This window comes from Coptis chinensis, chromosome 7 (assembly GCF_015680905.1).
Source record: "Coptis chinensis isolate HL-2020 chromosome 7, ASM1568090v1, whole genome shotgun sequence".
Classification (NCBI taxonomy): domain Eukaryota; kingdom Viridiplantae; phylum Streptophyta; class Magnoliopsida; order Ranunculales; family Ranunculaceae; genus Coptis; species Coptis chinensis.
The window spans coordinates 67,021,664-67,045,289 of record NC_141462.1 but is presented as its reverse complement, the minus strand read 5'-3'; the positions used below and the strand labels follow the sequence as shown (position 1 = coordinate 67,045,289).

The window sequence follows — 23,626 nt, the reverse complement described above, 5'->3', positions numbered from 1 at the left end:
AAAAAATAAAAAAATAAAAATAAAAAAATAAAAAAATAAAAGAAAATAAAGAGTTAGAACTCAACAAAAAAAAAAATCAAAGGAGTTAAAAGCCAAAGAAAAGAAAAATATGGCTAAGAATGGAAACAAAGTGTATAAGCAAAAGTAATGAACAAGGTCTTCTCTAGTTACATAAAATGAAAACTCTATTATCTTAGACTTGTCCTTTTTGAATATCTATTTCCTTCCTTCTTAAAACCATCTCCTAATCCCCGCAACACCTAATAAAGACCTCTAGCTCAATTAGGAATAGGTTAGTGTGATAGTAAGTGGCAGATGTGTTTGATCGACTCCGGCTTCCTTGTGTGTCATAGAGATTGTAAGGTAAAGTGTGTCCACTACACACTGGAGTAGCGAAACTTGAGCGGAAAAATCAGAGTGGTTTTTGTCTTGACATTTATGTGAGGACCTACTTAAGGACGTTATTCCGAGTTTTCAGAAATGGACCTGCTAGTTCATCTCATAGTATTACTCATTGTAAATATGTTTATTCGTAGATGATAGATTATTATGCAAATATTAGCTTAGGTTTCGACTTGATTATTCTGTATTCATTGCTAGTGAGATGTATAGATAATTGAGACATAGATAAGGAAACAATAGTTTTATTTATGAGTCGTTGTAGTATGGATGAAGTTTGTGAGTACCTTCATTGGAAAACTCTCACGAGGCTATAACTCGTCCACTAGGGAATTCCTAGTGGTTTAAGGCCTTGTTACATATGGTCAATGCAATTGCACTCGGCGAAACGAGATTAGTTAGAACTCCATTTTTGGTCACTTATGGTAATTTCTCATATTTGCTTGAGGATAATTAAAATGCTGTTTGGGGGTGGTTTGATAAGAGCACAAAACTGTAGTTTTAACCCCTTAATAATACTACTTTTAGACCAATTATGTGAGTAATAAATAAGAGTTAATGCTAATTACGTGCTTTTATGTATTACGTGCTTTTATGTTGGAACTCAATTATGTGCAGAAATGTGCCACTTTAGCGATATAAAGGAGCAAAGGGTTGGTTGCTAAGAAGTTTTGTGATAAAGGCCAAGATTCAAGGAGACAAAGCTTTTATGAAGCCCGGTCAAAAGTCTGAAAAGTCAACACGGGCGTAAACAAAGGCAATAAGTCGCAAGTCAGAACTTCCGAATACCATATCTTTGGACTTAGGCCTCGGGCCTACCTTACGTCAAAACGACCGGCTCGGAAAGAGATTTTCAATGGTCCAAGTCTTGATCCAATCAAGTCTCAAGTCAAAAGCCAAATTGAAACGGCTCTCAAGGATCAAGAAATTGGGCTTTGGGCTCGATTTCCCAGCCGAAAACATGGCTCCTCAGCCCATGCATGAAATTGTGGATCTGGTCTCCTCCTTTACATAAAACAAGACTTGGCTCTTAAGAAAGATATAATTAGATAGCTTAGAATAGAAAGTAGCCATTAAAAATAGCTTGTAGACCTAGTTTTTGAATTGAATTAGTTAAATTAAATAGTTTCATTCCTTGTTTTAGATTAATTCTTTGAATCATTGTTCTTCATTGATTAGATAAATAAAATAGTTTATTCTTGTTCATTTCGAATTTGTTATTTAAATTTTTAGATCTAATTTTAATTCTTGTTGTTATTCAATTCTTAGTTATTAATTAGATTTGAAGTATTGTTTAATCAAAATTAGTAAAGTTCAAATCTTTATATTATGTCTAGTGTTAATTCAATGGGAAATGATAGCTTGATGAATCAAGGCTAAACCTCTATTAGAGGGGTTAAAGAAGCCTTGATAAAACTTGATCTTTGTTAACTTAAAAATCGTCGTGAGAGTTTATTCCACTCTAGAAGGTCGTTGATTCGCCATGAGAATGGGTGGACGACCTCACATGCTAGTTATTAATTGGTAGAGATGCCATGTATAATTAGGGATTATAATTACCATTTTGATATGCGAAGCATTGCAATTTGGATCACGACGAGTCTTTGTTAGTTGATTAAGTGGAGTTAAGGTGGATTCAATTCCCTTTAATTCTTTATCTAGATTCAAACCCTTAGCATCCTGTCATTTCGTTATTCGTAGCTTGTTATTTGAATTCACATCGTAGTATAAATTCTACCATTACTCTCATTAGACTTTGGATAAACTCGTCAATTGTAGAAAACTTGAATGTTAAAGGACTAGGAGTGGAATGAATCTTCTATTCCAACTCTACGTCAATAGATTCGAGAGTAGAAAAGAAATATTTTGATAAGTCTAGTAACAATCCAGTTTATAGTTTTACTTGCGTTTAGAGTTTCATCGCTTTATTCATTAGTAAGACTATCTTTTTTTACGGTTATCAAGTGCTAAAGTTTAGAAGTGATAAATCCATCTGAAGAAATCTTAGTTGCTAACTCATCTACTATGATTCCATCCAACAACATAACAACAGAATTTGTTAGTAATATGATTGTTGATCCAAGGGTAACTCAGCACCTGCTCTCACAAGGAATGGTCATTCGATCATTATGGGGAGGAATGAATGGGGAGCATAACTCAGTAATAACACCGCACTCATCTCACCACCTCACCCAATGGGAGAATTGGAGAACATAAACCTCCAAATGCAAATTCCAGTTGACTCTATTCAGCTTCTTACCTTGCTAGATGAGGCACCTACAGTGGAATCCACCCTCATCTTTTCTACTCCATCCTTCGAAAATCTAGCTGGGGGATCTATGATACTCTCTTGTGGTTCACTAATGGATGTTGCTGGCTCAGCTCAGGTAAACACCAAAACCAACCAAAACTCCAATACAATTATAATTACTCCATCTGTTTATAGTGTCTAGTGTCTTCAATCCAAATATGATTATTAATATGTTAGATTCCAAGCACTTGTGTTACTGGAGTGTTTTTACTATTATAATCATCTATTACTGCGTCAATTCTATCATGTTAAATTTTTTCTATGATCAAGTTGTGTCCTTTTTCCAGCCATTTGCTTCACAACTATGATTTACGTATTATCTATCCAAACTCATATCTATATAAGTATTTTAACCATTACTGAATTACACCTTGTTTGCTGGACATATGAGTTACTCTGTATGATAAAAGATAGTTCTACCATTGCTCACAATAGGAATGCTACTCTTGATAGCAACATTGGACACAATAAGGGAGTTAATCATAATCTTGGGTTAGTGACTGAACCAGAGCAGTCACCAGTAGTGATATAATGCGGATTCTCGCTTGGAATTGTAGGGGAAGTGGGAACCATGCTACTATTCGTCATCTTTAACTTCTAATCAAAACAAACAACCCTGATATTGTCTTTCTCTCTGAAGCAAAAGCCTCTCAACAAAACACGTCTTATCTTGTACATTCTCTTCTTTACCCAAACTTCTTCATTGTCCCTGCTATTAACACAGCAGGAGGTCTCTATCTTATGCGGAAAGTAGGTTTACATATCACCATCTTTTCTTTATCACAGAATAATATCATAAGTTCTATCTTCACTGGGCCAAACGTTTTACCATGGACTGCCTGCTTCTTCTATGGTAGTCCATATCCTATTACTAGGAACATAAGCTGGGACCCTATACGTAACTTACACAACAACACTACACCTACTCTTATTATTGGAGATTTAAATATCATTTTAACAGTCGGAGAAACAATTGGTACTTACTATTTTAATGACGGTTACCCTGCTCATGATATCATTAGGAACCAAGCTCTTATAGACTTAGGCTTCAAAGGTTATCCTTATACATGGTCTAATAAAAGAGCAGAACCAGATAATATCCAAAAAAGACTTGATAGAGCCTTAATAAACCCTGAATGGCAACTTCTTTATCCATATTCAACTCTTTACCATCTTCAAGTCGTTACATTTGACCATTGCCCCTTACTTCTTAATACCCAGCCTCATATGCACTCACAACACAAACCCTTTAAATTCCAATCTATGTGGCTTGAACACCCTACTTATCATGATATTGTTGCGACTTCTTGGAATAGAGTAAAGTCACCAAATTATCTTTTATCACCAATTCCAATAGTCTATCCCTTCATCTCTCTTCCACTAAGAAAGCTTTAAGGATTTGGAATAGAACTACTTTTGGGAATATCCACTGCCAAATCACTATAACTCAGCAAACACATAGAGGTCCTCAATTCTCATATTTCAAACAAGCAAAACTTACTGCTTCAAAAAAATGAATCTGAACATCTTGATTATCTTTTAGCTTGTGAAGAGAAACTATGGAAACAGAAATCTAGGGATAAAGATCTCTTAGAAGGAGACAAAAATACTAGGTATTTTCATATGAAAACTTTGAGGCACAGAAAATACAACAAGATCGAATGACTTAAAAACTCAACTAACACTTGGGTCTCTACCCCTAAAAAGATAGGTACTACCCTGGTTGATCACTTTTCCAATCTTTTGAATGATACAAAAGTTGTTAATCTTACACCTATTCAATCTCTCTTCCCTCCTGTTATCTCCTCTGACCACAACAATGATTTTTTTAAGAATAATCACCTCCGAAGAAGTTACTATGTTTAGTATTATATTGGTGGTCTTAAGTCCCCGGGATCTGATGGGATCCCTGCCTTGTTCTACCATTCCTTATGGGATTTAGTGGGCTCTAAAGTCACTAATATGGTTGCTGATTTCTTTATACATGGCCACTTACTCAAACATATCAACCACACCAACATTGCTCTTATCCCTAAATGCCCAAATCCTACTACTTGTTCTAAGTTTAGACCAATAAGCTTGTGCAATATTTCATATAAAGTTATCTCAAAATTGCTTGCCAATAGACTCAAATCTATCATTGCCCCTTGTATTTCTCCTTTTCAGAGTGCTTTTGTGCCGAACAGGCAAATCATAGATAACATTATTATTCCTCATGAGATCATGCATACTTTGAAACACAAGAAAGGCAAGTCAGGTCTTATGGCTATCAAGCTTGATATGTCAAAAGCATTTGATAGGGTGAGTTGGAACACCATCATTTCCATTCTAAACTCCCTTGGGTTGAACACGTTGGCAGTTAACCTTGTCTCTCAATGCATAAATTCTGCACAGTTTTCTATCATGGTGAATGGGTCACCATATGGTTTCTTTAAGTCTAGTAGAGGTCTTAGATAGGGTGACCCCCTTGTCCCCTATCCTCTTTATCCTGTGTATGGAAGTTTTGTCGAGTGTTGAATGATTGTATTCAATCCAATAAGATACATGATATCAAAATTTCTCGAACCAGTAACCCCATTGCACTTTTACTTTTTGCAGATGATGCTTTTATTTTCTGACATGCTAATCTAGATGAGGAAAATGAATTATTGGATGTTCTTAACATTTTTGTAGTATCACTAGTCAAGATATAAACTATGAGAAATCAGGCATCCATTTTAGCAAAAACTTGCCTTCTAATGAAACTACTAGTATCATGAATTTGTTACACATGAAGAAGATCACTATAGGAGAAAAATACCTTGCCACTCTTTTTCTTAGGCAACCAAAGTCTGAGATTTTTAATCATCTCATTGATAAAGTGAACACTAGGATAACTGGTTGGAAAAGTATGATGCTTTCTCAAGGAGCTAGAACTGTCCTTATAAAATCTATCACTTATGCTATACCTATTTACCATATGAGTATTTTTCTCTTGCCAAAAGCTGTTACTTCAACACTAAATGGCATTTAAAGGGATTTACGGTGGGGAACAAATAATGATAAGAAACACCCCCCCCCCCTCCCCCTATTTGAAAAACTGGGGGTTCATATGTCAATCTAAGATAGGGGGAGAACTAGGAATCAGAGATATGAAGCTGAACAATCTTGCTCACCTTAGTAGAATCCTTTGGTATATTATAACTAAACCAGACTCTCTACTTTCAACACAATTAAAAGGTAAATACTTCCCTCACAATAATGTGGTTCATTCTGTACCTAAAAAAGGCTCCTCTTGGTTTTGGCATGGCATGCAACAAGTTCTCATGATAATCAAAGACCACTCTGTGTGGCAGGTAGGTTCAGGTAAGGATATTAGTATATGGTCTGACTCATGGATTCCAGACTTACTCAATGGTAAAGTACTTGCACATACTATACATAATAACTTATATACATATGTTTCTGATCTTATTGATATGCATACTAGGTATTGGAATATAGACAACTTAAATCTTTTGTTTGACTTAGACACCTCTCTAAAGATACAAAGTATATTCCTGCCCAGATCAAATCTTGTTGATGTGTTGAAATGGAATCTAACAAAATCTGGGATACATAGTGTTAAATTTGTGTATCATAGGTTAGGCTTAAGAACTGCACCTTCTTATAGTTATAACACAAATCTAGCTTTCTGGCATAAAGATTTAAACCCTAGAGCCACTCTCTTTGCTTGGAAGTGCTACCATAGCATTGTTCCAACAAGAGAACATCTTAGTACTATTTTCTATATACCTAACAAAGCTTGTTTGCTCTGCAATACTGCTATTGAATCTGTGAAACACCTATTACTTCATTGCCCCTTTACAAGAAATATTTGGTATTCAACACCTTGGTGTTTCAGGTTAAGTGCTTATGGGAACTTAAAGGTAAAAGAGTGGATTGATTTCTGGTATAGACCACCAAAGAATTGGCCCATTGATAATAAGATTTTGACAGGAGCATGCTTATTTATAACATGACACATTTGGTTAGAGAGATGTAAAATTCTGTTTAATAATTCTAAACCTAATGTGGTTTTTTTTTGTGCTGATTATTAATGATTACATTCGGAAGTTCAACCTTGAAGACTAGGTTTCAGGCCCACTCAGTGTTCTAAAAGCAATTTGGGAACCCCCTCAACCTGGGAATTTGAAACTCAACATAGCAGCCAATTTTAAAGTTGGCAGTAAATGGTTTCGTTTAGGTTATGTTTTAAGGGATCACAAAGGTATTTTTATTGTTGCAGAAACTGACAAAGGAAGGGGAGGGTTTGTTGAAGAGGCTGAATGCAAAGGAACCCTGCAAGGAATCAAGTGGAGCAGGAGTTTCAGTAACTCAATCGAACTAGAGGTTGATGTGAAGGAAATTCAAAAGTTTTTGGGAAGGAAGGCATTGAACATATCATGGACTTCAAGGAATATACTGGAGGATGCACTACTAGACTATAATCTTTTTTGTTTTATCTGTACTAAGTGATCAGTAGATCCACTAATAGTGTTGCACACTGTTTAACATCTAATGGACACAATCTCCCTCCACGTTCTGAGTGGCTTACACTGCCACCTAGATGGTTAATGGACGTCCTGGAGGAAGATAGAACTCATGTACATATTCCACTTTGAGTTCATTATATATAAATAATGTCAGTGGATCACCAAAAAAAAAGTGTTGAAGTTTTCAGCCACAAAGGTCGCCCCACCATAACACTTCCATGGATGGCCAAATATGTAGAATTTAACATGGCATATAAGGAGTTAACAATGAGTATAGATTTAGACACAAACCATGAAGTACATAATTGACCTGATTGAATAAAGTTATGGTCCTGTTATTGACAGACTCCAAATTGTGTTGGGCAGACCCCGACCCAACTTGGGGTCTGTAGTTATGCTGGGTACAACGTAGAGTCCAATACACCCCCACCAACAATAGCCCAAACTAAAGGAAACCGGATAACTGCTTAGCACCAGTTACCTTCGTCTCCTTCAGCCACCCTTCTTCTCCAACCGATTGATTTCTCTCCCTCTCCCTCTCAACCACCATTTAAATCGCTTAGAACCTGTAAATTTCGTCAATACAATTAAACTTACCTAGCAAAAAAAAAGAATGGCTCATTACACGAGTTCATTATGGGAGACCGATCTCACCTAAAGAGATTGAAGTTTTCGAGGAATTCAGAGTTTTAACCTCTGATGTGATTTCTAAGACTGCTTTTGGAAGCAATTGCCTAGAGGGGCAGAAAATCTTTGATATGTTGACAAAGCTGGCCTCCATAGTTGCTGCAAATGCTCTTAAAATCAAACTCCCTGTGATTGGGTAAGCCTTTTTTTTTTGTATAAGAACCAAGATTCTGGCTGTTTTTGGCCTTTTGCATGTTTTCTTAGTTTTAATTTCTATTTTATTTTCATTTTGGAGTCAAAACCTTTCAGATGATGTTTAGTGCTCATGGCTTGGATGGCCTAATGAAGTCCACATAAACGGAAATATAATAATCAAATGAAAAAAGAAAAACTTCTAGCATAATTTTTTTTTGAATCAAATGAGATTTACTCAGGATTTCTTTGACTACAAAGAAGTTTTATTATGCAGAAAACTGATCAAATCCGATGATAAAAGAAAAGCATAAAAGCTCGAACAAGAAATAAGAGAATCATTTTCACATATAATAATGAGAAGAAAAGAAAAGAAAAAGATTGCAAAAATAAACGGCTATGAATCTAATTATCTTGATTTGCTTATAAATGTAAATGAGGAAAACGATAAAGCCAAGAGAATTTCGATGGATGACATGATTGACGAATGCAGGACATTCTTCTTCGCTGGACATGAAGCAGCTATGAGTTTACTTGGACAATGTTTCTACTAGCCATCCACATATATTGGAAAACTTGCATAGACTTTTGGTAGCATTTTCTTTTTTCTGTTTCTTTACAAGGTTTCTTCAATAGTAATTGTAAATTATTTGTCCTTTTCTAGTCGACTCTTTAGCAAGACATCAAGGCCAATTTTCCAGAGCAACATGACTGGGTCGATTCAAGCCTTTTCAGTCGACTCTGCAGTGCCGCGCCAAGTCTAATTTTTCAAGCAACTTGAGACAAACCAAATGGGCCCCCATAAATGACTTGGTTAGGTCGATTGATATTAATATTTCTGGCTAGACACTAACTCGACTCTAAGATGTCGTCCAAATCAAGCAGGATCGACACCATCACATCGTTTGAAAATTTATCCAGCGACTTAATGGTATCGTTGAAAAGTGTTATGGAACATTTATATTGGGCCGACTCTACAACATCGATTTGGAGCAATTTCTGCGGCATGGTGGGGTCGTTTGGTGTGGTTTGTGCGACCTATCTGGTAATTGGAAATCATTTTTTTAAATCTTCAAATCCAATTAAATTTTTGAATAAACTTAAAATCTGAATTCAAAAAACACAATTACACCAATTGAAAATGACAAACAAAAACTTGATTTTAGTTCATGGGATCACTACTACAGAAAAGTGCATAGATAACATAGGAAAAACGCTATGAATTTTATTTTATAGCATTTACAAAATGTTATCTATGGCCATGCTATGCTTTTTAAGATAGCGTTTGTGTCCAAAACGCTATCAAATTTATAGCATTTTGTCTAAAACCGCTATTGATAAACGGTAATTTATGTTTTGTCCTTTAAGTCTGAAGTCCAAAGTCCGAAGTCCATAAACGTCCGATTAGTCAAGTTACCTTACTTACGTGGGTTTGTAGGATAGGTCGAGTAAAGGATTGTGCATACCTTAGGGCTCGGCAAGGTTCACAACTGGATTTACAGCTTTTAGTGAGTAAGATTTTAGGTTATTTCTTAAGTTTAGATAAATTAACGGTAATACAAGTAACGTAAAATAATAACGATTGATTTCTACGTAAAATAAACAGGGATAAAGATACAGGAGAAGGGTTAACCGTACTCATGAAAAAATCATTTTCAATAGATAGAGTATCATATCACTACAGTTCTAATCCGTCTCGAGTTTATAGACAAACCCGAGACGGCGTCGAGTATCGATACCTAGTGAGATGCACGCATCTCTGAGCTTATCTCACTAGCATAAGGACTTGAACTAATATTCCATCCCTGGAATATCATTTCAGCTCTTGGTTCGATTCTACATTAGCTGGACAAACTAGAGAGCTAACAGCCACCATAGGGTGTCGCGCGAGACATTTTAGGTCTCTCGCGACACTGTTCTGGAGCATCACCACTCCAAACTTGGACAGTCTCAATTATTTTGGGACCGGATGAATAATCTACACCTAATTCATAAGTAGTGATTCTGGAACATTACCAGGAAAAATGTGTAATCTAGAGTTGCAAAGTAAAACTTTTTGGCCAATTTTGAAATCTTTACGCAAAATGTGCTCGTCGTGCACTCTTTTCATATTAGCTTTGTAGGATTTCGAGAGATCATAAACATCACTCCGAATCTCCTCAAGCTCATTTAATTGCAGTTTTCGCTTCTCGCCTGCCGTGTTGATATTATAATTGAGGCTTTTGATAGCCCATAGGGCACGATGCTCAAGTTCAATCGGCAAATGACAAGGTTTTCCAAAAACGATGCGGTAAGGAGACATCCCAATTGGTGTCTTAAATGCCGTTCGGTATGCCCACAAGGCATCCAATAAGTGAAGAGACCAGCCTTTTCTTGAGGGATTGACAGTTTTCTCCAAAATGGATTTTATCTCTCTGTTGGAGACTTCCACTTGACTACTTGCCTGTGGGTGATACGGAGTAGCAACTTTGTGAGTAACTCCATATTTCTTCATTAAAAACCTAAAAAAATTATTACAAAAACGTGTACCCCCATCACTGATGATAGCTTTGGGAACACCAAACCGAGAGAAAATGTTTTCTTTTACAAATTTCACGACAGTCTTATGGTCATTTGAGCGACATGCGAATGCCTCAATCTATTTAGACACATAGTCTACAACGACTAGAATGTAGAGAAAATCTTGAGAAATAGGGAAAGGTCCCATAAAATTAATGCCCCAAACGTCAAAAATTCCACAATTAAAATGGGATTTAAGGGCATCATATTGCGATGGGTAATGCGACCTAGGTGCTGACAACGAATGCAAGATTTGCAATGTTCATGTGCATCGCGAAAAAGGGTAGGCTAGTAAAAACCACATTGTAAAACCTTGGTCGCTGTTTTCTTCCCACTGAAATAACCACCGCAAGATTGTTCATGGCAAAAGGATAACATATCGGTGTGTTCCCAGTCGGGAATGCAGCGATGAATGAGTTGGTCGGAACAATACTTAAAGAGGTAGGGGTCATCCCAGAAATAATATTTTACAATGGATGAAAACTTTTTACGATAGGGACGTGACCAAGAGGAAGGAACTTTCTCAGTAACTAGGTAGTTAACGATATCCGCGTACCATGGAGAGGAGAAAATGGAGTACAAATGCTCGTCTGGGAAGGAATCACAGATGGCATTAGAATCACTATCAATGTCACCAACCAGCCTTGATAAATGCTCGGCCACGACATTTTCGATTCCTTTCTTGTCTTTGATTTCCAGGGTGAATTCTTGTAAGAGAAGGATCCAGCGGAATAATCACTGTTTCGCTTCCTTTTTCGTGAGTAGGTACCGAAATGCAGCATGGTCAGTATATATGATGGTTGAAGAGCCGACCAGGTAAGGGCGAAACTTATCCAAAACATAAACAATAGCTAGTAACTCTTTCTCAGTTGTCGTGTAATTACGTTGAGTGTCATTAAGAGTTTTACTAGCATAGTAAATGACAACGGGTTTGTCATCACGTCGTTGGCCTAGTACGGCGCCAATAGCAAAGTCGCTAGCGTCACACATCAGTTTGAATGGTTGAGACCAATCAGGGGGTTGAATGATAGGAGCGGTAGTCAGGGCAGTTTTTAAAGTTTCAAAAGCTTGTTTGCAATTGAAATTGAAGTCGAAGACCGCATCCTTAAGTAGGAGATTGGCTAAGGGTCGAGCAACTTTAGAAAAATCCTGAATGAATTGCCTGTAAAACCCAACATGGCCTAAAAAGGCACAGATATCGCTAACTATTCGGGGGATAGGTAGAGAAGCAATTTTAACAATTTTAGCTTTATCAATCTCTATCCCATCTTTCGAAACAACATGACCTAGAACAATTCCTTTGGTAACCATGAAATGACACTTCTCCCAATTAAGTACCAGATTTTTCTCTTCGCAACACGTTAACACTTTAGAAAGGTTGGATAGGCAGTTGTCAAAGGAGTTTCCATAAATGGAAAAGTTGTCCATGAAGACTTCCATATAACGTTTCACCATATCACTAAAAATGTGAAGCATGCAGTGTTGAAAAGTACTAGGGGCATTGCAAAGACCAAAAGGCATTCGTTTGTATACAAAGGTGCCAAAGGGACATGTGAAAGTTGTCTTTTCTTAATCGGTGGGATCGATGACAATTTGGAAGTAGCCGGAATAGCCATCAAGAAAATAGTAGTAAGCATGACTGGCTAAACGTTCTAGCATCTGGTCAATGAATGGAAGAGGGAAGTGATCTTTACGTGTTACGACATTAAGTTTGCGATAGTCAATGCAAATTCTCCATTTCACCAGGACACGAGTGGAGATGCATTCATCATTTTCATTTCGCACAACTGTAATGCCGGACTTCTTTGGAACAACGTGGACAGGACTAACCCAAATACTATCAGAGATAGGGTATATGATGCCTGCACCAAGTAAGCATAAAAATTCTTCCCTTACCACCTCTTTCATGGCGTGGTTAAGGCGACGTTGCGGTTCCCGCGATATCTTTGTGCTCGTCATCTAGATGTGTGAAATGCATGCATACACTAGGGTCTATTCATTTGATATCATCTAAGGACCAACCGATAGTGGAGCGGTGTTCACGAATGACATGAATCAAATGTGCTTCTTCATCGGTAGTCAAATGGGAATAAATTGTTATAGGGTGACTACCATAGGGATCGAGATGTACGTACTTCAAATCAGAGGGTAGAGGTTTTAAATCCAGAGTTGGAGGAGTGGGGATCAAGGATTCATGAGGGGCCATCTCTTCAATGGAAAAGAGCGAGTCAGGTTTATCTGAATCGGTTGGTAATGCAGCAGTAGGGTCAAATAGTAGTATTGACTCTAATAATGCGTGGACATCCTTAACGTACGAGTCATCGTCAAACTCAGGATTATCAAAAGAAAGAAATTGGTGTACCTCATCTAAGGGAAAAGAGTTTGTGAAGTATTCTTGTGCCAGACTATCAACCATGCTAATCTCACCCTTAATATCAGGATCGGGAAGTTGTTTTATTAAGTTGAATACATTGACTTCTACAGAAAGGTTCCTGAAAGACATTGTCATTGAACCATCCTGACAATTGATGAGAGTGTTAGCAGTTGCAAGAAATGGACGTCCTAAAATGATAGGAATTGAGTCACAAGCAACTTCGGTATCTAGAATGACAAAATCAACGGGGTAGTAAAAATCTTGGACCTTTACTAGAACGTTTTCTACTATGCCCTTTGGGTACTTGATGGAGTGATCTGCGAGTTGCATGGTCATGCTGGTAGGTTTTAATGCAAGAAGACCTAATTGCTTAAATAAATAGTAGGGAAGTAAGTTAACACTCGCTCCTAGGTCTAAGAGTGTGGTAGCAGTATACTTATCGCCCAACGTGCATGGTATAGTTGGTCAACCTGGGTGTTTGTATTTAACCACACCATTGGTAGCAGTAATGGAGGGAAACTGCTCAGTAAGGAACGCTTGTTGAGGAACATTTGTTCGCCGTTTGTTGGTGCACATGTCCTTCAAAAACTTGGCATGTTTGGGCAAATACTGAAGTGTATCGAGAAAAGATAGGTTTATGGTCAAAATTTTGAGGTTTCTCGAATCTCATTGAAATGTTCGTCAGGTTTGTTCTTTGCCAAAGGGGCAAGGAATGGAGCTTTTGGGCGGAATTGCGCATATGGATCAGTGGCATCTTTCCCCAGTGACGTGGTTGTAGATTTGGAAGGAACAACTTCATCCGTTATAGGTTGTGAGGTAGGAGTTGGAAGGATGTCAGCCGCGGCTTTCGTCGGTTCAATGTTTGGCATACGTATTTGATTGTCGACGGTTCGGCCAGAACGAAGAGTGGTGATGGGATTTACCTCACCCTGGCTGGGATTACTAGATTCTGGTGCATTGTTGTGTTCGAAGGCAGTGTTTGTGGGCTTAGGGTTTGGAATTGCTTGGCCAGGAAACACGCCCTTTTGACTTTTATCCTGTGCTAACAGTTGAAGAGACTGTTGGATAGATGCTAGGATTTGAGATTGTTGATTCATGTAAGTCCGAAAAGTTTCAACTGTTTTATTGGCAGTGGATTGTCCCAGTGGAGCAGCAGGAACAAGTTTACGGTTATTGTTTACGGGTTGATTTTGGTAGCCATAACCCTGATTAGCGGGAACAAGGCTGCGGTTGTTTTGGTACCCTATATTGGCAGTGTTAGGAAACTGACTTTGCCCTTGCTGGAATTGCAGAGGATTTTCTTGACGGTAGGAATTGTAGTTCGTGGGTGGTCGTACAGGAGGGTTGTTGAAACCCAGAGGAGATGGCTGTTGAGCAGGGGGACGCCAAGCCAAATTCAGATGTTGTCGCCAAGGTGCATTAGGCATGTTGAAAGCACAAGCCTCTTTAGATGGTTGGGGAGGGCACTCGTATGTCAAAGGACAATAAAAATTAGAGTGCTCAGGACTTAAGCAAATAAGACATGGGGAAGCGTTGGCAGCCATGACTTGTTTGGGTTTTTGATCATTAACTTGAACCGAAAGAGCATCGACCTTTTTTGTTAGGGACTAGATTAGAGTTTTTAATTTCGGATCGGGTTTGATCTCGAACTTAGATGTAACTTTGGTAGGAGTGTCTTTAGAAGATCTGGAAGAATCAGTGTTACCCCAATGGGTGTTTTGTGAAGCATGTTTATCAAGAAAAGTGTATGCTTTAGTAGCGCCTTTGTCCATGAAACAACCGCTGTTCATGATATCTAATGTTTCCTTTTGTTGGTCAGAGAGACCATTAAAGAATGACCGGACTAAGACAACGGTGTCGAGTTGATGATGGGGACATTCGAGAAGCAGATTAGTAAATCTGCTCCATGCTTCTGTAAAGGATTCCTAGGGATGCTGGCGAAAGAATTGAATCTTCTGAAGCATCTATGTAGTTTTCTTCTGAGTATAGAACTTTATCATGAATGCTTGTACGAGTTTGGCCCATGTGTCAAAGGATTGTGGTGCTTCGCCCGCGAGCTAAACTGAAGCTTTATCAGCTAAGGTGAAGGGAAACAACCTAAGTAAGAATTGTTCGTTGGTAACGGTCGGATGGTGGAAATTGTGGTGGCCACTTGCTAAATCCGACGAAGGTGATTGTATAGTTTTTCATGGTCTAGACCATGGTAAACAAGTAACAAACTGAAAACGTTTGGCGGAATGCCAAAATCTCCTGCAATCTCATCGAGTTTAATGTAGGAAGTAGGTCCTTTCTGTAAGGTAGTATAAAAGTCCGAAAGGGGTTTCTCGATTGTGGGATTTTCCTGGGCCATAACTATGAGAGATAATGACAACGGAGATACTTGACGAGGTTGGTTTACGGAGGAAGAACTAGTCTAGGGGATAACTTATGCAGATGTTTATTGTATTTCTGACGACGATATGTAAGTTCTAATTCCTTATTAGTACCAAACCGTAGTCTCATGCAAACACAAATTTTAATTCTAGGCTCATAAGGAACGAATTATGTCATGAGGATTAATAGTTACAGAAGGAGGGAGGTGAACCACGTCTTCCTGAGTTATTGCTAACGTGAGCAGGTAAGCTAGGATAACGTGTGAATATTCCAGCAGCTAGGTCACATGAAAGAATTGAGGGAGGTTGTCCGTGCTAGCACATTCCTTAATTAGGTAACCTCAATCTTTCAAGTTTCCTAGACACTGATGGAATAGGATGATGATTTATTATGGTATATTATGCGATTATTATTAGTAGAATTATGATGAAATTTAATAATTCGGATTTTTTTTAATTTTATTATTATTTTTAAGTTTAAATAATTAATGTATTATGGAGACGTGATTACGAAACATGCAATGAAATACGAGATATGCCAAAATAGAAGACTAAGCATGCAATTAGCACATGCTAGTTATACACAGGAAGTCTACACATGCAACTCTATATTACTTATACGTGAATTTAAACACGTCCTACACATGCACTAATATATAGCTACCAATACGTGCAACTAGATGCAAGCTAGGGGAATGTCGAGAACGAATTCATGCAAAGTAATTCCGCGTACGTGAATGGATGTAACATACACATACAAAAATAATCTAAGCAGGTGGTTTTAAATAACGCAGACATCCAAATATATTCAATTCATATTAACCATGTTAATATGCAATAACGAACCACACATACCCAGAAAAAATTCTATATATGCAACGAGTTCTTATGCCAACATACAAATATGTGATGTAAAATAGGTTATAGCAATCAACCAAATAATATTCTCGACAAAGTTTGAGGAGTTTAAGAATTCGAAACCTGGCGTCCTACTTTTCCTCGTATAACGGTCAAATTAACTCCTGAGCTTGTGAACTTACTGGAAGTTGGATAAACAGGTCTAGAGAGTCCAAAATAGTACTGAGAAGGAAAGTGGGTTGGACCTGAAAACTAGAGTGTTGATACTCCATGTTAGTCTCACGCGCTACTATGATAGTCTCGTCCGAGACTGTAAGATCATTGCAGTACTTCAACTTCCTACATAATTCTTAGACTTAGCTAATGATGATAATCAAGATCTGGTTCATAGATATCTGTTAGTAGAAAAAGAAAAGTTAGTACAAGCAGGTATGTAACACGTTAGTATCGCAAAACAAATGAAAATAAAAATGATGAGGGGGTAGGAGAGGGGGGGTTGTCTAATGATGTATTCCAGTTGTTATGTTTAATGTCTGGAGTCCTTAGGCATGTAGCGCCATTTGATAAACGATAACTTCAAGTTTTTGTCCTTTAAGTCCGAAGTCCGTAGTCCGCAGTCCAAAGTCCGTAAACGTTCGTTTAGTCAAGTTACCTTACTCACGTGGGTTTGTAGGATAGGTCAAGTAAGGGATCGTCCATACCTTAGGGCTCGACAAGGTTCACAACTGGATTTACAGCTTTTAGTGAGTAGGATTTTTGGTTATTTCTCAAGTTTAGATAAATTAATGGTAATGCAAGTAACGTAAAATAATAACGATTGATTTCTACGTAAAATAAATAGGGATAAAGATATAAGAGAAGGGTTAACCGTACTCATGAAAAAATCAGTTTCAACAGATATAGTACCATATCACTACAGCTTTAATCCGTCTCGAGTTCATAGACAAACCCGAGACGGCGTCGAGTATCGATCCCCTAGTGAGATGCATGCATCTCTGAGCTCATCTCACTAACATAAGGAGTTGAACTAATATTCCATCTCTGGAATATCATTTCAGCTCCTGGTTCGATTCTACATTAGCTGGACAAACCAGAGAGCTAACGACCACCATAGGGCCTTGTACGAGACATTTTAGGTCTCTCGCGAGACTGTTCTGGAGCATCAACACTCCAAACTTGGACAGTCTCAATTATTTTGGGACCGAATGCATAATCTACAACCTAATTCCTAAGTAGTGATTCTAGAACATTAAAGTGTCAATCCTGATCCTCACATGAGCATCATTAACCCTCCCCCTTGGGAGGATTTTAGCTCATGGTCATTGGATGATTAATTGATCTTGTTGTATACAATAAATAAATAAATAAAGAACAGGAATTTAACTTGAAAAGAAATTAATTTTATTAAAGTAAAAGACTTACAATACTTGATGCTGGAATAAAAAGCTACTGGAAGGAGAATGCAATACAACAGAAGGAAACTAATGCAAGAATATAAAAGCTAAAACTAAGGTCTAAGGTCTCCCTCTCATATATATATAGCCCCTCACACGTGAAGTCCCCTTTGATTTTTGTTTTGTCTTTTTCCCATTACCAAACTTTGTATTAACAAAGTTTGTCTTTTGTTATTTTAATTTGTTTTGTTTTTTTCTTCATTTGCAACATCAAATCATGCATTAAATTTTGTTTTGTTTTTTTTTATTTGCAAGGTGGCACACAAGTGTCTTGCCACTTGCCACTTGTCGATGCATGATGACTCATTATGTCTTGTGGGCCTGCAGAGTGGGTCCACGTGCTGTGTCCAGTGGCGGCTCGGATTTTGGTATTTTTACAACTTTCTGTCTTTGCGTAGAGCTCGTCACCCTGGTCATTCTGGCAGTTCACTTGCCGAACTCGACGTCCAGGTTTGAAAGATGAGAGCTTCAGAAGTTTGCTGTTTCTTTACACGTGGATCCGTTCTGCACTGGTTTTGTCCTTTTGGAATCTTCTACTCTAGTCAGACTATGTTGGGCTTCACTGGGGCTGAGTGGAAAAAGTTCAAGTACACACAGTATTCCCATACTTTGATGCATGTTTTATCATCATATTCATGTTAACTACGAAAACCTGCAAAAGTACGAAAATATAATTATTTTATGATTATTAAACACATAATTAACCAAAATGCTATGTCCCTCGGGGTTTAGTATTACAGTTTTGATGCGTATCAGCTATCAAAATAATAACGTTTTTTTATAGCATTTGTTAAAAGTGCAATAGATTCCATAGCGCTTCTACCTCAAAACGATTGCATTTCTTTCATGCTATTAAACTTATATAGCGTTAGGAAAATGCTATTGTTTTTGTTAATATAAAATCAGAAAATTCAAATACATATTAAAATTATTAAATTAATGACTAAAAAATGAATTGGATCCTGATGGATTTGAACCATCAACCTCTCAATTATTTGAGCGCTCTTCCATTTCGAGCTTATGGATCCATTGTATTTTAACCCCCTAATTTGCCATTTTACATAGTTCAACTATAATAATAGGAAAGTATTTAATTACTATATCTCCATACTATAGTACACATAATCAAAGACCATTAATACTGAGTAGTTGAGAATGCTCCCAGTGACCCACGTCAGCTCTCTTTTTTCTCTGAGACTGACACATCAGATTTTACATAAAAAAAAGGAATTCTCTGCTCTTTTTTTGCCGATTTCAATTGTTTGTAACCCAAAATAGATAAAAACCTTTTTCTATACTTTTTTTTCAATTCTACAAAACACTCCTAACTCTCCAAAAAAAAAAAAAAAATTCATCTCTTCAAACCCTCTCTCTTATTCTTCTCTTCTTCCAAAATTAAACGAGGTCAAAACGTATCCTCTTTCTCTCAATTCATTTTCCTGTACTTCTTCTCCTCATCTCAAATCCAAGTTGCTTTGTTGGTAGAAAAAAGAAGACAAGATCGACGAATCCTCCAATTTGGTAACTCCTCCTATTTACTTTTTTCTTCTTCTTCTTTTTCTATAACCCCTTTTCATCAATTTGACCATCGATGGTTTTAATGGGTAAAAAATAGTGGAAGAAGGGAAGAGGCGTTTCTTCAGATAAGAAAATTGGATTTTTCTTTGTGCTTCCCAATTTCCGATTAAAAGGGTTAACAAATTTTGGGGGTTTCGTTATTGAAAGACGCCATATTTTTTTACAAAAGGGAAGAATGTTTTGTTTGAGAAAGTTAAGGTTTATGTTGAAACTATGGCCTTCATTTATCCTCTGTATTGTATTTACCTGATATGCCATTAAATTTATTATCCGCGTGAGTGCTCTCACACGTGATCTTAATTGTCTTGCTGTGTTTTCTGGTAATACTTGTGAATTTCAGGATCGGCGGACTCAGAGGACTATTGGTAGGGGGAGGCGTTCTTCATGAGGGCTCTATTTTGATTGGATTCTTTAGGTATGTTTACTAATTTATTAAATCTGAAATTGTTTGGTTGTGATTTTTATTCGATTGGATAATGTTTATAAACCAAATTGTTTGGTTTGATTTCACATTGTTACCAATAGTGCAACGAAAGTGTTGAATTCCTTTCTAAGACATATGATGTATTTTCTTAAGTGAAGAGATTGTTTGGACAAACTAGTTGTTTTGTTGCTTAATGGAGGCTTGGGAACAACCATGGGTTGTACTGGTCCCAAGTAAAGTTTTCTGTTCTGTTCTGTGTGTTTACTTTCCGTGTTTGTTTAATATAAATTTCATTAGTTTCTATCATTATTATCCAATAGTAATATACTGTTTGGTGAGAGGTTGAATTTTGCATTTATTCAGACTATGTTCAGATTGTTCATTTCATAAATTGGTTGCATGTGGTTAGGAGTCTAGGACTGAAAATTCGGATTTGTGAACTCAAATGTTGTAATATTGCCATGAGAGGTTGTTGGAAGAATCTGTAATGCTTATGGGTTCACTCTGCACAAGGAACTGCAGTCTATGGATATTTCACTGGATAAGATTCCACCACCCAAGTCTTCCTCATCTTCAAGTAGGAATGATAAGGGAAAATGATTGGTAGAAATTACATCACCATCAAAAGTGGTTGTGACAGCAGTGGAGAGACAAATTGAGGGGACCTCTTCCTCATTGTCATCTTCATCATTGCCTGGGCGTTATACAAGAAAGACCAAACATGACTTGCCCACTTCAAAGGCCCTAAACTCAAGAGGTGATGGGCATTCTGCAAAAACTGCAATTCTTGCATCTTAATATGAGTACGAAGACGAGTATGATGACTCATTTGATGATCTGGGTCTGAATGTTGTGGAATCTGGATTTGAAGATGATGAAAATTTGGGTGATAGGATTAAATCAGCTCCCATGAAATCATCGGGATTAGAAGCAGAAAGCACTACTCCCAATAAAAATCTAGTCCAAGATGGAACTCAAGGAAGGGACCTCAGTTTTATGTGAAGGATGCGAAGAACTACAGTTACAAAGTTTCGTGGATCGATTCTTTGTGGTAGATTCTAGAGAAGCAGCTCGGGTCAATCAAGCCCGAAGGAAGTAATTAATGGTCTCGACGCGGGTGGAAACTTTCCAATCGAAAGTGTTGTTAAAAAATTGACGAGTCTAATGAGCAACAGGATCGAGGCGTCTGATGTTATTGAGGTAGGCGGAAGAGGGAGACCAGCTAGCTTGAGGGGCAGGGGAAGGTACTAACAAATAACAAATGGTTTTGGTTATAGTTTATGTTACCTGCATTTTATACCAGTTGTAGCGAGTTGATTAGCAAATGGTAGACAATGGTTTACGAGGAGTCGTATGAAGTTGATGTATGGCCTGATTTTCAGAACTTAACATCGACTGTAATCTCTAGATCAGCATTTGGTAGCAGCTATGAAGATGGCCCCTGATTGAACCACCAAAGCCCAAGGTCAAGATGAGCAATCTCATGAAAGTTCTCGGCTCTGAAGCTACACAAGACCCCACAAAGCTTGAAATGGAAATTCATACTGTTGCTGCTGAGCGTGAACAAGCTCATGTTGATAGGAATATTGCACGAAAGCTTACACCGGCAGAGCGGCATGAGAAAAAAGAGAGGAAGCTTTTTGAGGATCCAAACACACTAGAAACAATTGTTTCTGTTTATAAGATCAATGATCTTTCACATCCTCAGACCCATTTTAAGGTCGATGTTAATGCCCAGGAGAACCGATTAACCGGGTGTGCGGTGATGGCTGATTTGACATGGCTGTGGTGGTTGTTGAAGGTGGTAGCAAGCCTATCAAGAGGTATGGCAAGCTGATTCTTGGGAGGATAAAGGCTGGGCTTCTGCTATATGGCAGCAGATAAAGATGATGAGAATGAAAACGAGGACAATTCGAGGGTGTTAGTTGAGGGAAAGGGTGTGGTTGGATTTAGTTGGAGATTAGTGTGGTAAATGGACTTTCTTCTGTTGTATCTCTTGATGAATATACCAACTGCTCCTATGGTTGTAATTAGCGGTATTCAACAACTTGCCTATCTTAAGATTAAACCCGATTTCAAATGTTAAATTACAATTGTAATAATTTCTTTCGTGTTTCTCTGCGGGGATATGAATTGAGGACAAATGCCGGGTGGTTGTAATAGACTTCTTTGTTGGAAAAAAACTAAACACAACAACAAAGGAAAGGTAGGTTAATCAGATATACTCTTTTTGAATTCAAAGTTTCATTAAGAAGAAAAATACATGTGTGCAATCATGATTTGATCATCTTTCTATTTGTAGGAAAATCGTTTCTTTTGCTAATTTTCTTCCTTGATGATAGTTTACATTGTTTTTCAGAATCAATTTGGAGAAGCCCAAGCTAAGGAGTTGAAAACAAAACAAGCCCAGCTAGCAAAGGCAAAATCTGAGCCTGATATCAATCCAAATTTGATCGAGGTGTCGGAGAGGGTTATTACCAGAGAAAAGTCAAAGGACTCGGTTCCAGATGTTGAGTGGTGGTAAGTTGTTTACATTCTACTTAATATTATATGCAGGTTGAATGTCTCTTACGTTTTAAATTTTGTCAAAATTTTAAGATGTGAGACAGGGACCACTTCTCTGTCTTGCATGGAGTTTCTATAATACATGTCTTACTTTGTTTTTACCGACTAACTTCGGGGATCGGTCATTGTTGCTTTTACGAGAATATGGTGACATTATTGAAGGGAACATGATTGGCGAAGATAAACTGAAAATTGATAAGATCACCATCTATGTAGAACACCCACTTCCAATTGAGCCACCAGCTGAGCCTACTCCTCCTCCACCACAACCCATGAAGCTAACTAAGAAGGAGCATAAAAAAAATCACGGACCCAACGTCGCCTGAATAAAGAAAAAGACAGTCAATAGATGGTAAGGCAAGGCCTGATTGAACCACCAAAGCCCAAGGTCAAGATGAGCAATCTCATGAAAGTTCTCGGTTCTGAAGCTACACAAGACCCCACAAACCTTGAAATGGAAATTGGTACGGCTGCTGCCGAGCGTGAACAAGCTCATGTTGATAGGAATATTGCACGAAAGCTTACACAGGCAGAGTGGCGTGAGAAAAAAGAGAGGAAGCTTTTTGAGGATCCAAACACACTAGAAACAATTGTTTTTGTTTATAAGATCAATGATCTTTCACATCCTTAGACCCATTTTATGGTTGATGTTAATGCCCGTGAGAACCGATTAACCGGGTGTGCAAATGATGGCTGACGACATGGCTGTGGTGGTTGTTGAAGGTGGTAGCAAAGCCTATCAAGAGGTATGGCAAGCTGATGCTTGGGAGGATAAATCTGGGCTGCTTTCGGCCGTGGCAGAATAAAGATGATGAGGATGAAAACGAGGACAATTCGAAGGTGTTAGTTGAGGGAAAGGGTGTGGTTGGATTTAGTTGGAGATTAGTGTGGTAAATGGACTTTCTTCTGTTGCAGGCAATGAAGAAACACTTTGTAGGGATAGGTGGTGGTTATTGAGTACATATTTGAGAAATAGCATATGGTCTTTTCCATTTTTATATCATTTGGTGCAACCAAATTTTGTTCAGTAGGTTTCCTGCTTGATTTTGAGTATAGTATTGAGTAGTCCTGTCATAGTAAATGTATAGTGTCCTGAGAATCTTTTAACATATAAAGTTAAGCTTGGCCCAGATAAACTTATTTGTCTCCGGAATTTGAATAGAGAAAGAAACACATCTTCGGAATTTGAATACAGAAAATTAGTTTTGGTCGAAGTTTGAAGTTTGAAGATCTTATTACTACTGTAATAGAAAATGTCTTTAATTATAATTGGAACAAGGAGGGCTAATTCTAAATTTTCAAGAATAGTGCAAATTGTCCAGTCCGCCATTATTTTGGGCACAATGAAGGTGTTACATATCGTTTTATTCACCGACGACCCACCGCTGGAGGAAGGGCT

The 23,626-nt window shown here is 37.7% G+C and overlaps 1 long non-coding RNA gene and 2 pseudogenes across 1 annotated transcript; all 3 read left to right on the top strand.

The window, feature by feature from the left end:
* The first annotated feature begins 7,693 nt into the window (after positions 1 to 7,693).
* LOC147488473 (uncharacterized) lies at positions 7,694 to 8,690 on the top strand. The gene is made up of 2 exons (XR_015203286.1): positions 7,694 to 8,047; positions 8,537 to 8,690. It is a non-coding gene; the product is annotated as an uncharacterized LOC147488473 (long non-coding RNA).
* A 12,443-nt stretch (positions 8,691 to 21,133) lies between these two features.
* On the top strand, positions 21,134 to 21,499 carry LOC147488472 (protein RDM16 pseudogene; annotated as a pseudogene).
* An 848-nt stretch (positions 21,500 to 22,347) lies between these two features.
* LOC147488471 (protein RDM16-like) lies at positions 22,348 to 23,431 on the top strand (annotated as a pseudogene).
* The last annotated feature ends 195 nt before the right edge of the window (positions 23,432 to 23,626 follow it).